Below are 17,067 nucleotides of genomic sequence, written 5' to 3'. Positions count from 1 at the left end.
TTTCATCCACGTGTACTCCCATTGAAGTGAATGAAAATGCGTGATTGTAAGCTCAAATATTTTGCTTGAAGTGTCTACCCTCAGTTGTTTGGTTAGAGAAATGAGCAACCATTTCTAGTGGAGACTATATTGGGGGTAAAGCAACTCTTCCTTTCAAGCAACACATATTCAAAGTTTCTCGAGTAAACAATCATTCATAGTAGTAAGGACATGTGGTTGGAGTAGGTAATTGGCAACCTAAGATACCCCGGTTCTTATTGTAATTTCTAGCACAATTGTGGTTTCTTCTTCCTCTGCTTTGGCACACATGATGATTGGTTCTATTAGCATGTTCTTCTTCTGATATTTTTACATGAATATCCAACACTCAGTATAAGAATTTTCTTTGTAACTTGTTTATACCATATTTAAGGCCTCCGTATTTAGACCTCGTATAAATACTCGGGGGACTCAAATGTAATTATGTAAAAAATGAAGGGGCAAATATGTAATAAGTGAGGAGCCCTTATTCTATAAAGGACTCCTCACTCTCCTCATTAGGGGGGGCCAAGTTTTAGGCCATGGGAAGAGAGCACACAGAAAATAGGCTAGAGAGCACATTACCTCTAGCCTTCTTGTATATTCACCATTTAGAGTGAAAAAATATCAACATTAGTGTGGACGCAGCCTAAACATTGGGGTGAACCACGATACATCTTGTGCTCTTTAATTTCTTGCAGATTCACGGTCGGATTTAAATTGTTCCAAGACCCCTCCGGTTTTGTGCATCAACATTTGGCGCCGTATGTGGGAAACGACACAAAAAATTACGTCGGTTCTCTTTTCATTTTTTCATATCATACTCCACTGTGAATCTGCAGAAACCCAAGAACCAAAAACCTACAGAGTCACTGCAAAACCCATGCATTCCGCTCCAGCTCCCCGTCACGACAACAGCTACAAACGAGCTTCACAATACTCATATTTGTCTATCTCCTCTCTCTCTCCTATGAGTAATCTGTCTGTTTGTCTTCATACATATAAATCTCTTTGCTTCCCAGCTATTTTGACAACCAAAACTCTCTCTGCCTCTCTCATGCTTCTGATCTCTTTCACCTCAACAAACTCAACAAACCAAACAACTTTCAACTGAGAGAGAGGGATAAATGGGCGGACGAGATTTATCTGGAGAGAGAGGCAGGGGTAGCGTAGTGCAGGTAAAGAGAAAGCAAAATCAAAAGCGATGGCGGAAGAGAAAATAAGGGCGAGAGTTAGATTCCTTCCTTCATTCTCTCTCCTCCTCATAAAAGCCGAACGTATTTCCCAACTGCAACTCCCGAGCACACATCCATGGTGTGACTGGGTGTGGAAACACCCAAATCCTCAAAATTCCTCAGTCGACGATTCCAACGGTGTTAATGTCCGGCATTTACTCTGCTTCTCCGACGATCACGTGCCACCTGAAACCGGCGAGTTCGCTGCAGAAGGATTCCGTTCCTGTTTCTGTTGCATTTCCCGGCCGTGTCAGATTTACATTGGTCGATCGTGGCTTTGCTCTGTCGATGGCTCGGGAGGTCTCGGCGGAGTTAGCAAAGACCACCGATGGGTTTCCGAGTAAGAAGAAAAGGCTGGTGAATGACCCATATGCTCTGTGGCGGAGGTACATTGACTGGCTGTACCAGCACAAGGAGCTCGGTTTATTTCTGGATGTGAGTCAGGTCGGGTTCACGGACGAGTTTGTTTCCAAAATGGAGCCCCAGTTCCAGGTGGTGTTCAAGGCCATGGATGAGCTGGAGAAGGGCACGATTGCTAATCCCGATGAAGGCCGCATGGTCGACCATTACTGGCTCTGAAACCCAAAGCTCGCCCCCACCTCCTTCTTCAGATGGTAGATTGAGAACACCCTCAAGGCACTTCTGAAGTTCTCGAACGACGTCATCAGCGGTAAGATTAAGCCGCCATCTTCGCCGAAAGGTCGGTTTACTCAAGTACTATCAGTTGGAATTAGAGGCTCAGCACTTTGACCACAGTTCATTGCTGAGGAATTAGCTCTTGATAACCCTCCTCTTAAGATAAGATCTATGAAGCATGGATACAGATACGGATACGGCGATACGATACGACACGACACGGTGATACGAAAAATCTCTAAAAATTAAGATATGATACGCTATGGATACGGCAAATAAAAATGTATATAGCAACAAAAATATACATTTTAAAACATAATTCATCATTCAAATTCAAGTACATTTGAGTTGTTAGAGAAGGAAAATTCGAAATCTAATCCTCTTTATACAATAGAAGAAGTGTGAGAGTCGTATTCATGGTTTTAATTAGAGGGAAGCTCTTTTTATTTAGCAAATTTCAATTATAGATGTCTCCTATTAATTTTCTCTTCCTCATTATCTTTTTTTGAAAGTGTAAATGTATCTTAAAAGCAGGATATGTGTATCCTAAATGTAGGATACGCATATCCATCATGTCAAATTCGTGTCAATCAACCAGGATATGTGTCGGACGAGTATCCGAGAGTATCGGGCAAGTATCGTATCCGATCAAGTATCGGATACGGAATACGGGACCAAACAGAAGTATCCGTGCATCATAGGATAAGATTTATTGACAATACTGATCCAGGAGGAATTGATCATCAGATTGTACAGCTTGGGCCCGAGTTGGCTTCAACACTTATCATTGTGATTTCAAAGAGTGGAGGTACTCCTGAAACTATAAATGGGTTACTGGAAGTATAGAAGGCCTTCCGTAAGGCCGGCCTGAACTTTGCAAAACAGTGTTGGGCAGTGCTTGCTGTTCCACAGTGATGTAACTTGTTGTAGAGGCCCCTGCCACTTTCGGTGAGCATGGAAGCCATGATTGCGGATCCGGCCCCTACCACTGTCGATGAGCATGGAAACCATGATTACGGATCCGGACAGCAGTCATCCACCATCCCACTGAAAAACCCACGGGAGAACAAAGTAAAAGCAAAGCAGAAAAAACCGAGAAAAAGCAAAAGCAAAAGCAAAAGCTTAAATTCCCTTCAATTGTGCATATGGGCTCTGCCAACCTTAACGTTTTGAAAGTTGCAGGAAATGGAATGGGAAAAGCAAAAGCAGAAAGCAAAAGAAGATAAAAAAAAAGCAGACATAATTGTGGTGGTGATGGATAAGGGAATTATGGGTGTGACCCATCGAGCAGGTCCTGCCCCCGCAACTGCCAGCTGCACATGTTATCCCATTATCCAACCATCTGCTATACCCACCTTCTGCAGCAGCTTTTTTGAATGATATGATTTACTTTTCTTATCTTTTGCAAACATTTGTATAAACCCACCAGAGGGTAATCATAAATAAAGAAAGAAGGCAACACGCCAAAAAAAAAAAAAAGGATAAGCCCAATATAATGGGCTAGAATGTTATGTGGAAGGCGAAGACCTATAAGCCCAAAATAACACCAACCAGGTGATTAAAAGTACGTCCAGTACTCTAAAATTATTTGGTAGCCTGACGCTATTATCACCAACCAGGTGATCAAAAGTACGTCCAATACTCCAAAATTATTCGGCAGCCTACCGCTATTATCTCCAATTAGGTGATCAAAAGTACGTTCAGTACTTCAAAATTATACATGAGCATCACTCATGTCAATCATACATAAACATTCATGAGCATCACTCATGTCAACATTCATGAGCATCACTCATGTCAACATCCATGAGCATCACTCATGTCAATCAACATAAACATTCATGAGCATCACTCATGTTAAACAGCTTTGAAAGCTTTATTTACAGAGCTCCAGCTTCAAAAGCTTCATTTACAAAAGCTTCACCTACAAAGCTTCAGTGGAGAGTATACAAAGACCACATTCGAACAACCGCCAATTCGGCCCATACATGGATTCAATTTGAAGTCTCCAGCCAACAAACTCTATTGACTGAAGACTTTGAGGACTACACTATGTACCATATATCGGGCTTCCGCAACTGGGCCTTATGAAAAATACATGGGGGACTTAGCCCATCACTTATATATTGAGGAGCAAACCCTTATTTTATAAAAGGGACTCCCTCACCTTCATTAGAGAAAGACTCTTAGCCCATCACTTATGTATTAAGGAGCGAACCCTTATTTTATAAAAGGGACTCCCTCACCATCATTAGAGAGCATTGCCGCCTGCTGAGCAACTGCTTCACCGCGAGCATCACTCCTAACCCATCATTTATGTATTGAGGAGCGAGTCCTTATTTTATAAAAGGGACTCCCTCACCATTATTAGAGAGCATCACCGCCTGCTGAGCAACCGCCACGCCGCGAGCATCACTCCTAACCCATCACTTATGTATTGAGGAGCGAGCCCTTATTCTATAAAAGGGACCCCCTCACTATCATTAAAGAGCATCGCCGCCTGCTGAGCAACCAACTCGCCGCGAGCATCGACTCTAGCCCATCATTTATGTATTGAGGAGCGAGCCCTTATTCTATAAAAGGGACTCCATCACCTTCAACGTCACAAGCCGAGCCAACCAACGCAACATAAGCCACAAGCCGAGCAGCCTCGTAACATGTGATACTTCTAGTTGAGCATCATTTCACATTGAGCACCGCCTCATATCGAGTATCAGTTCTAAACGACATCTAGTTACTTTGGCCCACACATGGACTGAATTTCAAGTCTCCAGCTAAAAGACTCTCTTAACTAAAGACTTAGGGAACTACTGTTTATACCATATTTAGGGTCTCCGTATTTAGACCTCGTATAGATACTCGGGGGACTCAAATGTAATTATGTAATAAATGAAGGGGCAAATATCTAATAAGTGAAAAGCCCTTATTCTATAAAAGGACTCCCCACTCTCTTCATTAGTGGAGGCCAAGTTTTAGGCCATGGGAAGATAGCGCACATAAAATAGGCTAGAGAGCACATTGCCTCTAGCCTTTTTGTATATTCACCATTCAAAGTGAAACAATATCAACATCAATGTGGACGTAGCCCAAACATTGGGGTGAACCACGATACATCTTGTGCTCTTTACTTTCTTGCAGATTCACGGTCAGATTTACGTTGTTCCAAGATCCCTCCGGTTTTGTGCATCAACATAACTAATAATATATCTATCTATAGATAGAATTATATACTAAGCTCACCATTGTGGGGAGGAATTAAGAGCATCCCATCAGATATTTGTGACCTATTCGAATGTGCTAATTGTCCTATATGAGTACGCATTCTAACAAAAGTATGGTCATCATGATTTGTGATATCTGACAGAACCCTTGAACTCACGATTTCATGCTCAATTTGTTCTAATAAATAGACCACATTATAATATGATTAGTTAAAAATTTTGTGTTTAATATTTAATATATTTAGTTGTGAGTCTAATATTTCGTAAGACTACCACTAAAAATAACTACATCATTGAGATCAATATGATTTCCAAGGAACTGCTAGAGGTATCAGCGTGCAATTGATATGCCGCAAGTTGAAGACAAGTTGTTATTTCCATGGAGCTCCCACAGACTAACTTCTTCAACTTGAGCTTCTCAACCTCTAATTCCTTACGCTGCAATTCGAGAGCACGCGTCAATTTGCTAACTTTAACAAATTAACACAGGACACTTTTTTCCTTTTCAAGCCGAAGCCCAAACATGGTATCGCGTAACTCTCCCAATTTCTTGACTAAGGAACCCACTGGCACACCCAAAGCTACCACATCGTTAATCATGTCTTGCTAACATAGCAACCTATGCTCTGTGATTTCCAATGTGGAAGTATGTTCCATGCCATAAAGTAAGGTCCCTAGTTCCTCAAAAATCATTCCACGTATGAAGGAAAATAAACCTATCAAGCTCACATTTGCATCATCGGCACGCTCAAAGAACTTGCCCAACGCCTCAGCTAGTCTAGAGCGAACCTTTACTCTCATAAAGTCAACCCGAGAAGAGAAAGCTTCGCTCGAAGGGATCAGTTCCTCAATCGAATTTAATACCCTAGTTTCATTAGTGATATTATGCTTAAGCTTCCTGAGGGCTTCAACACCTACTCTGGCCCCCTAAAACATTTACTCTGACCCCTACAACATCAGTATTCACCTATAAGGGAAAACGAGAAAATATGCACAAGTAAGGAAACAAATCAACAAGCAGAGGCACAAACTAGCACAGCCTACAGATGCTATCTGATATAGAATTCCAATAGACCAACATGCTTATACATGCACAAGAAAAAACACGAAGAAAACATGCTAGGCGAAATTAGCTACTTTCTACATGCACATGCAAGTCTAAACAAGATTCAAATACTCAAAGAGAAGGTAAACAGTAGCAAATTCACGCAAGAGCAAGCATCAACGAAGAAATGTACCTCTGTACCTTCCATTTCTGCCTAAACATCATCATTCAAAAATCCATCAACTTCGTCAAGATCAACATCCTCTGTTGCTTTACTATCATCCTTGTCACTTGGCTCACTGCCATTCTCTTCACCCTCTGTGTCCTTCCCTAAGGAAGCCTGAGGATGTTCTCTGCTTCCAAGGTCAGACTCGACACTTGTATTGCTACTTTCATCAGTGGCCAAGCCTCCTTCAACTGCCTTATTGTCGTCAGCTTCCCCAGCGCTCCACTTTTCCTCACTTGCTTTAGTGATATCGAGGAACTCATGAGGCTTAGAAGTGCCAAAAGAAGCAGACGCTTAGGCACTCTTAGTCCTACGAGCAGAGCCAGCAAGAGCTACTTCCTTGGTGAGAGCCTTAGATGTAACAAAGTTATAATTAGCATGTAACCACAAAGTGAGATGAGCAAGAAACAAGGGAACAAGGTCTATTACCAGTCTTTGGCTTCACTGTGAAATCTTCACTCTTCAATTTCTTCAGAGTATGGGAAGAGTCAAGCTTGTTGCTAGGTAGACTGTCCTTCACCACCCGAGGCCTGAAGTGTTTCACTGCGTCATCTGAGGCATAACATGTGAAATAGTTTGGAAAAGCATGCAAGAGGAAAGTTAATAAGATAAGTCAAGCTAAGAAAATATACCTGAAGTCACCTTCTTCCCTCGACTTGTAGACTTCCTGTTGTCAACACTAGACGCCCTACTCTTCTTCATACTCCGAGAAGAAGCACCGGAAGCATTGATTTCCTCAGTTACGGTAGGGTACCGACGCTTCAAACCGGAAGCAGCCGATGTAGGCTCTAGCACTAGTCGGGGATGGTTGATAACATTGGAAGACAACCACGATTGTTTGTCACCATAAAACTTGGCAATGGTAAAGAAACATTTCAACCAGTAAGCAGCATAACCTTTAAAGATGGCACCTACTCGGGTTCGATTGGTAATGCATTAGAAATGACGAAAACATGCCGGAGGCTATACACGGAACTCTAAAACAGATTGTTGAAAGAGGTCTTAGCTTCAACAAGGAAACATATTAGCATACCTTAATCAAAACCCAGTTGCCGTCACACTCGGAAATGAGAGTAAATTACACTCATTTCCTCACTATCATCCCCTTTGAAATGGACTGAAGAAGCTAACATAGCTAATGATTTTTCGATGAGCGAAGGAAAATCTAGATTCTCGGAGAGAGGAGTTGATGTCACACTTTAATCATCTTCAAATGCAACATCAGTAAAAGAACATCACAGAGGCAAAACCTTTAAGGACTACATGTATGAATGAAAAATAAAACTGTTCACATCATCCAAAAGCTCCAGGAAGTCCTGCTTCTTAGGTAAATAAAAGGCGAAGTCAATAATGTAACGGCTTTTCATTGCGCCAGAGGGGTAAAGAGTTATCTTCAAACCATTGATAAAAATTTTGAAGAAAGGTAGCACATACAAAAATTTTCAATGGGGCACTACCCGCGACTGCTCTTCCAAGGTGTGAAGTTGGTCCAATTCATGGTAGAGGAGCCCGAGGAACAACGAAGCCAGCGAAACCACTTGGCCACGTGCGATTACCATGGCCCAATAAATCACTTAGCGACTAAAGGTATCCTTGTTATCACAGAAGATGAAGCAATCTAGCCATAAGCACAACATGGCTTTGAACTTGCAGTTCGACTCTTGTTTATTCTGCCAAAAGTGTTTGATCCATTCCTTGAAGCGAAAAACCTTGCTTGGAGAAGTAAGAGCACATTTCTTCAAAACATCAAAAATGTCAATGTCTGCCGAAGGAATGAAGTAACGGAAGGGATCCACGTTACCCACAATCCAAAGTGGGGGTGAATTCTCCCCAAGCATAAATAAAGGTGTGGGTCTCTGTACTCCACCTCTTAACCATGTGGCGAAAAAACTCGGGCTCGAGGCGAACAACCTGCTTCTTGGTCATGAACACAGTGTCCAAAAACTTGGCCTTGTTAAGGTCACACATTGGTTCTTAAAGTTGAGCTCGGTCTTTACCCAATTCGCCCAGCCAGTAGCCTCGCAACGGGAAAACTCAAAGTGGATCGGCACGGCGGTAAACATCCTGTTTTCGATGCAACATCGAGAAATATGTCTGGGATCAATAAGAGACACTGAATCTAAGAAGGGCTCTTCATCCTTGAAGGTCTTGCTCTGAGGACCAAGAGGAGGCAGCGGCCTGCCTCGTTGAAGAGGGTCATCGGTAATGATGGAACCATCAACGACAGTAAGACACTTTAGTGATTCTACGGCCATTATGCACCTATAGAAAGAAAACGTCAAGCTATAGACATTACAAGCCAGTGCATAAGGAATGCACCCCGAAAAACAAGCAAGCGCATCTTGGGAAAGCAAGCGAAAGCGCCCCAGGAAAGCAAAAGGGTATATGCATAAACTTCAAAGCTTTTCATGCAAAAGTCTATGACTTTAATATGGGACTATTTTCCCTACATGCTATCATGCAAAGCACATGCATCTTTCCTTACACATGCCATGCTATCAAAGTTTTAAAAGATCTAGCTAGGGAAAGTGTGCCTTACGTGTACCCAAGCAAAACACAGGTTATATCCAGTCAAGCTAACATGCCAAGCAGATCAATGCAATTAATCAATCGATCCCACTCAAGTGCACACCAACATGCAAAAAGGCTTAGCTAAACGACAATTGCATAACATATATGTGGAAAGCAAGAGAGAAATCGCAGAGGGCAAACACACATAATTTTGAAGCTGCAAGGCTACCTAAGGATTGGAGTTCGATTTCCCGAAGGAAACCCCTTGCACGTCCGTGCTGAAACCCTAAAATCTTTAGAACACATAATCAAGAAAGAATGATGCATGCTTAATTTCATCACCATGGCAAACACAAAAGACAAAAATGAGAAGAAAAATTCAAAAAGTGGTTAAAGGAAGAATTTCTTTACCTGAACAAAGCCTTGTCGCAGAACTTGAAGAAGTATGAATGGGAGAACACAACCCAACACAAAACGCTGAGAAGACTTTAGAGAGAAAAGTAGTTATGAAAAATTTGAAGAAGGAAAGAGAATTAAAGGAGGATAGGAAGAGTAAGGACAAATTAAATACTTGTCCTCGGGAGAAGAGCAGTTTGTAAAGGTTACCAAGTGAAGGCGGGAGAATACCCAGAATTTTTCTATATGATTGGATATGCCGAGAAGCAAAGGAGCATAATGGTAGGAAGTGATCAGCTACCACGCAGGAAGAAGAAGGGTCCCATCAGGAAGCCCACGTTCCAAAAAATGAGGGAAAGAAATCCCTTGGGCCTGGGGTTGATTATTTAGCCCACTCAAAGTATCTCATAACCCAAATAATCAAGGGGGCTAATGTTGAGGCCCAAAAAGGTCACACACCAATCCAACCAAGTCTCAAGGCCTAATTATCATGCAAAGCCTACATTCAAGCCCATGCACATGCCAAGGCACAAGATCAACAAGGAATATATTTACAAACATGTCATGCCACGGTGATTAAGCCAGATATTCACTCCATGCTCAAGCCTATTCATCACGCCATGCTTCTTTAGCCACAATTCATGTTAAGCCCAAGTCGCATATTCGGAGCTTGCCAAGTGGATTATGGTGTGGATAAGCTGCTTGGCAGCTCAAAGATCTAAGCCCATACTCTTTGCATTTTACATGGGCAACATTGAGAAAGAACTAGCCTAGTTTATCCCTTTCCCTGGTAGGCCAACTCCCTTAGTCAGGATAAAACTTGATTCTTGAATTAAATGCATGTTAAGCCTAACAAGTCAAGCATTTAATGATGACTTTCCCTTCCCAGCTTGCACAAATAGCCAACACACAAAAGTCGCAAGGCGCGCTACCAGAATTAGCGCTTGTGGAAGGCTGCCTTGGGGAAGCTGCATCTCAAGAAGAAGCGATCTGCAGGTCTCAACAGTGCAGCTAGTTTACATCAAAATGAGAATAGTATGAGAGATATGGAGAAAGGAAGGGAAAACCAAGCCACAAAGGGATGTTCCCTTGAAGCCTAGAGAGGAACCTTTCACTTACATGAGGAGGGGGAGAAGCCATTAGAGGGATTCAAGGGAAAAACACAGAGGGAGAGATAGAGAAAACATGGTGAATGAACCACCCAGGAAAAAGCCCATAAAGTTCCATTTAGTCCAGAAGTATATTCCAAGCCTCAAGCATCACGTTCCATGCAACCTTAGTAATTCCTACAACCTTCCATCAAACTTGTCAACCATTAGTAGCTTTACTATCACCCTAGGAAAGCCTAAATCATGTAGCTAAGAATGCCATGCAACCATGTGAACCTTCTCTTTCATGTAAACTACTAATAATCTTCTAGCTTCGACACCACGCTTCACTTGAGCAAGTCATTATCTTGATCTTTCATGCTATCTCTGAGCCGTTGATGTTACCGTTTCCTAAGACAAGCTATCTCTTTCAAGATATCTCAGGACTTGTTGTGAACCCGCACCAAGGGAGACAAGAGGACATTCTCAAAGACCAAGTCCACCTCGACCTAAAAGTCCCCCAACAGATGGCTTATTCACTAGTTAAATGTAATATATTTTTAATATTTATTTAATTAGTGAATCCATGCCGCTCCCAAATCAGGAGTCATTGAGAATTTTTACATTGCCGAATCTCTATTGAACTCCTGTATTCATGCTTTATAGATCTACATTAAAAGAAAGTGAGAGAGTTTGAATCCATAAAGTAATGAGATGAAAACAAAGGCCTATCTACCAGTTGCATCTTCTTAAGATCGATTATAAACTTTCTTCCTTTTGATTGTGATCATCCTCTTATACCATACAAAAATGCTACTCTAATCATATTCTGCACACCACCTTTCTAATAGAGGCGCAACCTACTTGTATTGGTAAACCCTATCTCTATTAAGAAAATTGTTTAAATGATATGAGTACAGCATCACATGCAATAGGTGCCATATAGTATAAATCATTTCCCTTATCAAAGAGGTGATTCAAACGTGATAAGTTTGTATCTCAGTTGTTGTAATTTACACATGCTCTTCCTTTTTATAGCAAGTTGTACATTTGTAATAAACTTGTAATCATCTCTTCGTTGCCAAAATAAAACCAAATCCGCCGGTGGTCAAATTCACTCACCATGATACCATTTTGCATCTGCATTCCACACTAACAACATAACAAGTAGGGATTATCACATTCTCATACGTTGTGCAGTTACACTCCAATTAAATTTATACTAGGCGCTATGAGAGAACGATTTGTACAAGAGATTCTTGCTCCTAGGAACCTCATCTAATGAATGTACATTACATGCTAGTGTGATTAAGTTGAAAATTGAAAACCTTATCGGAAAGCTGGGCAGAGTAATTGGACCGGAAACTCAACCCTAACCGCTGGCAACATATGCGACCATCTCTACAACAATTGAGGCACATTTGAATGTTGGAGATCACATGGAGGGGGTTGTGTATATCATGGAAATCCATACATTACGCTATCATCGCAAGACAACCATGCAAGAGTCAAATTTGACGTTGAGCAATCTGAACGGTTGAGATTTTACTTAATTGTGTCGTCACTAGAATAAAGTAGCAACAAAAAACAAAGCACCAGAAGAAACAAATAAAAAAAATTAAAAAAATATTCCTGCTCATTCCTTTAACATGGTACTGTAATCAAACCCGGTGGTTCCAGTCCATGCTGCAAAAAGAAATGGATTGTATAAGGATGTCCATCGAAGACGGAAACAGGACAAGGAATTCTACATGAAAATGGTAAAGACAAAAACGCATCTTTCCTGGCTTAGATGTTTTTGACTTGTTACAGAGACCCATTTATGCCTAACACGTACCTCTAAGCCTCTATCCTTTAGTTTAATAACCATCATCAGATAACACCAACTCTACCAGCAGCTGTTTGCTATTGGTTGTTCAATGATAGCACAAACGTAAAATAACAAAAGCTTATGCGCCCTTTGTTAAATGCACAATATAGTTTAACCCAACAAAATGATAACAAGACCCGAAATACCAACATTCACCAACAGCAAAATCTTTCATCAAAATAATTGAAAAGGTAAACACTGAAAATAACTCAAGATAAACAAAGGTCTTCCAACACCAAGCATGCTTCTAAAGATATCAAAGACTCGAAGCCATAATAAGACAATGAGCACATATTTTCCGAGGAGAAAACTGAATTGCAAAAAGGAGCAGTAATTAGATATTTTATTAAATAACTTGGTCTGGTCAAGGAAAAGAAGTTGATCGACTTCCCATTGTCCTTGAGAGACACTCACCAAGGCACCAAATCTGTAGTAGAAACGACATTAGCAATCAGTTTAAACTTTAAAGACAACAATAATATGTCAAACAAAATCATCCTATCAACACATGACCAGCATATAATCTCCTATATAACATCAAAGAAAGTAGAATAAAAGTGCCCCACATGATAACTTGCACATTCTCATGGTAACAAGAAAATTCCAACAAGAACCTTAATCACCCAGGTCACATAATATGTTCGTCTCTTTCTTCCACCACGCTCCCTTAATGAAAGAGTAAGTGTTTCTCCTGCTCCAACATTGTAAAATGCAAGTGACATGTTATCCTTAAGAAAACTAGGTTTTCCACTCAACTTCTGTTTGTTTGCTGGAAGCTGGATCTCCCCAGAAATTTTCTCTTTCAAACACCGAACAGTTTCTGACAAAGACTGCACCGTGATCTCCAAAAGTTGTCCTTTTAGATTACCTTCATCCACATTGGGCACAGATACTGTGATGCGAACAGGTCCCTGTAACCAGAAAGATAAAAAGAATATAAAAGAATAGTTTATGTCAGGCTACTAACAATCCATTATACAATAGCATTGTACTTACTAAAGAATTTATGGTAGAAAGACAAGGATATCGAAAAAATCCATACCGGATGTTGTGCCGGAAACTGATCTTCTGAAATAAGCATAGAATCGTCAAGCTTCTGCCGTTTTGGATCAAGTTCTTCTGGAAGCGGTGGAGAAGCTCCTTCAAGGAGTGGTGGAGGCATTCCCTAAGGCAAAGGTGGGGGTGGCATCATTTGCATTGTAGGTGGAGGAACGAGAAGAGGCATATAAGGTCGGGAAACTTGCATTGGTGTAAACTGAGAACCAGGTGGAGGTGGTACAGAAATACCTGGTGCATTGATAGACATGGATGAAGGCATAGGAGGTGGTCAATTGAGCATAGAGGACTACTATCCAGAACTCATGGGCATTGGAGGTCCAGGAGGTCGAATTCATTGATATTGGACAACTGAGGGCCTTGGTGGAGGAGCAGGGAGACCATCGCTAGTTGAAGTAAAATACTGGACTGTGTTTGGAGGACGAGGTAGATTCAAGGCAAGACCAGGTGGTGGAGGAAGAGGACGAATTGAAGGCACACCAGGTTTTGGAGGAAGAGCTTCAGGACCAGGAAGGTTCCTAGCATCATTGTTGAAACCATCATTTTGGTCCTCTCCATTGATATTCTGCGACATTGCTTGATTTGTTGTGTGGCCAATACTTCCAGTGTGACCATCCCAAATGACCTGCTTTGGTTGCTCATCTTTCTTTTTCTCAATCTCAGCCTTGACTGCATTAGAAACTTCTTCCTCTATGGTACCAAAAATATCAGGACGGGTTCGTGCAAGGCCCACAATGTTTCTTGAGATTTCATCATCTTGAGCAAGAGTAGTCTCCCGAATCTTAGCAAACATCATTTCCTTTTGCTCTTTGTATTTTGGATCAATGAGAGAAATCTTCATGTGTTCAGACATCTCGTTAATAGGGATAAGCTCTCCAGTGATTGTGGAAATAACATACTTTGTTGGGTCTCTTTCGGCAGGGATCCTGTCCTCGGGTCTCTTCCAATTCTTCACAATTCTCATTGGTAGTTCGGGGTCCTCTGTCACCATGTTCTCATTCTTCTTTTCATCATCATTCTTTTCAAGTCTGGATGTCCTCAAGCCCTCTTCAACAAGTTGCATCTCTTCTTCATTCATTTCCATTTCCACCTGCTTACCAGGCTCAACGTCTTCTTCCATATCTGCAACCTTGCTTCTCCTTATAACCTCTTCAAGGGTCATCAGAGGAGGTAAATCCTCATCCTCATCATCTGCGAAGTCTATCATTTTAACCACAACAAAATCATGCCAATCAATCATAGCCATTTGTATCCTTTCCTGCTCAATCTCATCTTCAGCCTTCTGTCTTGCTTGCTCTTATGAACGCTCCCACTCTAGTCGATGGACACACCTTTCGAGCACAGTTGTCATGTTTGCAACACTTTTCTTAAGCTTATCTGGCAAATTCTCTGGAGGCATCAACACCTTAGAATACGCATCAGCCAGAGAAGTGAAAAACGTGAACATACTATGCATAGGCTTCAAAAAATGGAACTAGTGGTTGTTCATTCCCCAGTAATACCTTCAGGAAGACGAACCGTATACTTCTCAGCTTGTGGTGGTTTGAGCACTTTGCGGACTGGTTTAAACTGGGCAGAGGGATCAGGCTTTGGGGCTCTTATTTCACCATCGACAGCTGGAGTTGGTGGAGCAGACTCAGGTGAAGCAAAATCCACAGGCTGTGTATACGGTCGCTGTCCAGAAGACTGATTCTGGGCACGGAATTCAGACAACCGATGTTGATAGTATGCATGGTAGGGATCGGTCGAAATCAAGAAATTGAACTTTGCATTTCCGATATTATTAGCCATAATCCTTTTCTCAAATTCCAGTCCATTCTTTGCCACGAATTGGGCAGTTTTGTCAACAATATTTCTAATGTCTGGAGGAGGATGTATGATACCAATAGCCCTGGTATGCGTCGCAACAAATGTAGAGTTGGCTTTGCTCAACTCCTCGTCCAATTGCTTCTCATCCTGATTGACTTCAGTCACTTGGGATTCCGGAAGAGGCCCTAGGTCTCCATCAGAAGGAGGAGCTGGTAAGGGCAAAATGGACCCTATCATTTTCCGTTGAGAAAGAAAAACAGAACACTTAAGTATGAATCAACTAATTAACAGGCATCAAAACAGCCTTGTGCTAACTACAACCTGCACATTACAAATTTCAGGAAAACTCATGCGAATTGTCCAAGCATTTATAAATACGCATGACCACTTTAGTAAGTACCGAGTTGTTTTACTACTAAATACAGAAAACCCGAATTAATGTCGACTAGAAAAACTTTTAAAGATGGACCCCAAAACAATGGGAACACAAACCATGATAGGATTCAAGCACCAAAAAATAAAATAAAAAAGAATTGCATTATTAAGCAAAACATACATAAAATTTTGTAGCAAAGCCTAGTTAAGAGATTAGTCCCGCCTACCCTGCCGATGTGGGCGACAAACGAGATCTTCGAACTTTTGGGAGTACGCAAAATATTAGGGTTTAAGGCAGAGAGAGAGAGTGTGTGTACCTTAGGGTTCTAACCCGATGATTGCACCTGCTCTAAGTAGAGATGGGCAACGGTTATGGCGGGCAAGTAACCGCGGTTAATTATCCATAACCGTTTATATTCATACCCACATAACCGTTTATCCATTGGGTAATTGCATAAACGGTTATACTCATACCTATAACCATTTATAAACGGTTAACCATACCCATAACCGTGTACCCATTTAACCATAACCATTTACCCGTTTTTGAACCCGTTTGTCATTTTTTTACCCATTTTCCCTTTTTTTCACCCGTCTACATGTATTTTTTTAACAACTTGAAAATTACAAAAGAAAATTTTGTCATAATTTTCGTTTTCTGACAATTAAACACCGTTATAGGTAGATTTTAGCATACATTTCCCTATTTTAATCATTTAAATCCTCATACAATTCCAATAATTGAAATAATAGTTTACGAACGATATTTTTCTCCTACACCCAAACAAGTCTTTAATTTCAAGACCGATCCCAAACCAAAATTTCGGAAATCCCAAAATAGTTTCGGAATTTTGGAACGAATCAGGAATCCCGAAATTGCTTACTGTAACTCAACCATCGTTCCATTCTACAGAAGTTTATCTGGTGGATACCACCATACTAGTAAAATGACAAATACATTCATCACTCGATATTGCAAAAAGCATATTTTTCAGTGCATTGCCAGGTAATATACTAGACAACACAAAGCATCAAACTTCTTCCAGCCTTAGAAACATATAAACACGGGAAAAAAAAAAAAAACCTATCAGATACGATTATTAAATTATATATATATTAAATTAAATGGGTAAATAGATATCAGTTATAACTGTGGGTAATAACCAAAGCAGCCCACTTAAATTTTACGAATAAACGTTGTTCGTCTAAAAGGTTATTCATAACCGTAATTGTGAACTTTAAATGAGCGGGTAACTGCGGTTACCCAAACCCATAGATATTTTGTCCATCTAGGGTTTTGAAGCTCCAATGTTATCGAGGCAAATGAAGATGGGCATTCGGTCTTCTAACTCAAAAGAGTGCAGCCGTACTTTTTCATCAATTCCATTACAATTTTATCAAAATCAGTTATGGCAGAAGGATATTATTATAATTGGGTTAAAGTTGGAGGATCATTTCTTCACTTGGATTAAAATTAGAGAAAACTAATGAAAATAACTTGAAAACTTTGAGTTTTAACGATAAGGACAAAATAAAAGGTAAAGTAAATAGTACCAAGATTGATTTTTTAGTGTAAAAATG

The 17,067-nt window shown here is 40.8% G+C and overlaps 2 pseudogenes; one reads left to right on the top strand and one right to left on the bottom strand.

Annotated features, from left to right (window-relative positions):
- The first annotated feature begins 1,397 nt into the window (after positions 1-1,397).
- Positions 1,398-2,804, top strand: LOC126609246 (glucose-6-phosphate isomerase 1, chloroplastic-like; annotated as a pseudogene).
- A 3,565-nt stretch (positions 2,805-6,369) lies between these two features.
- On the bottom strand, positions 6,370-15,348 carry LOC126609245 (probable splicing factor 3A subunit 1; annotated as a pseudogene).
- Between the last annotated feature and the right edge of the window lie 1,719 nt (positions 15,349-17,067).

This window comes from Malus sylvestris, chromosome 16, assembly GCF_916048215.2.
Source record: "Malus sylvestris chromosome 16, drMalSylv7.2, whole genome shotgun sequence".
Lineage (NCBI taxonomy): Eukaryota > Viridiplantae > Streptophyta > Magnoliopsida > Rosales > Rosaceae > Malus > Malus sylvestris.
Note: the sequence above shows the minus strand (reverse complement) of the source record. Positions and strands in the feature narration are given on the sequence as shown.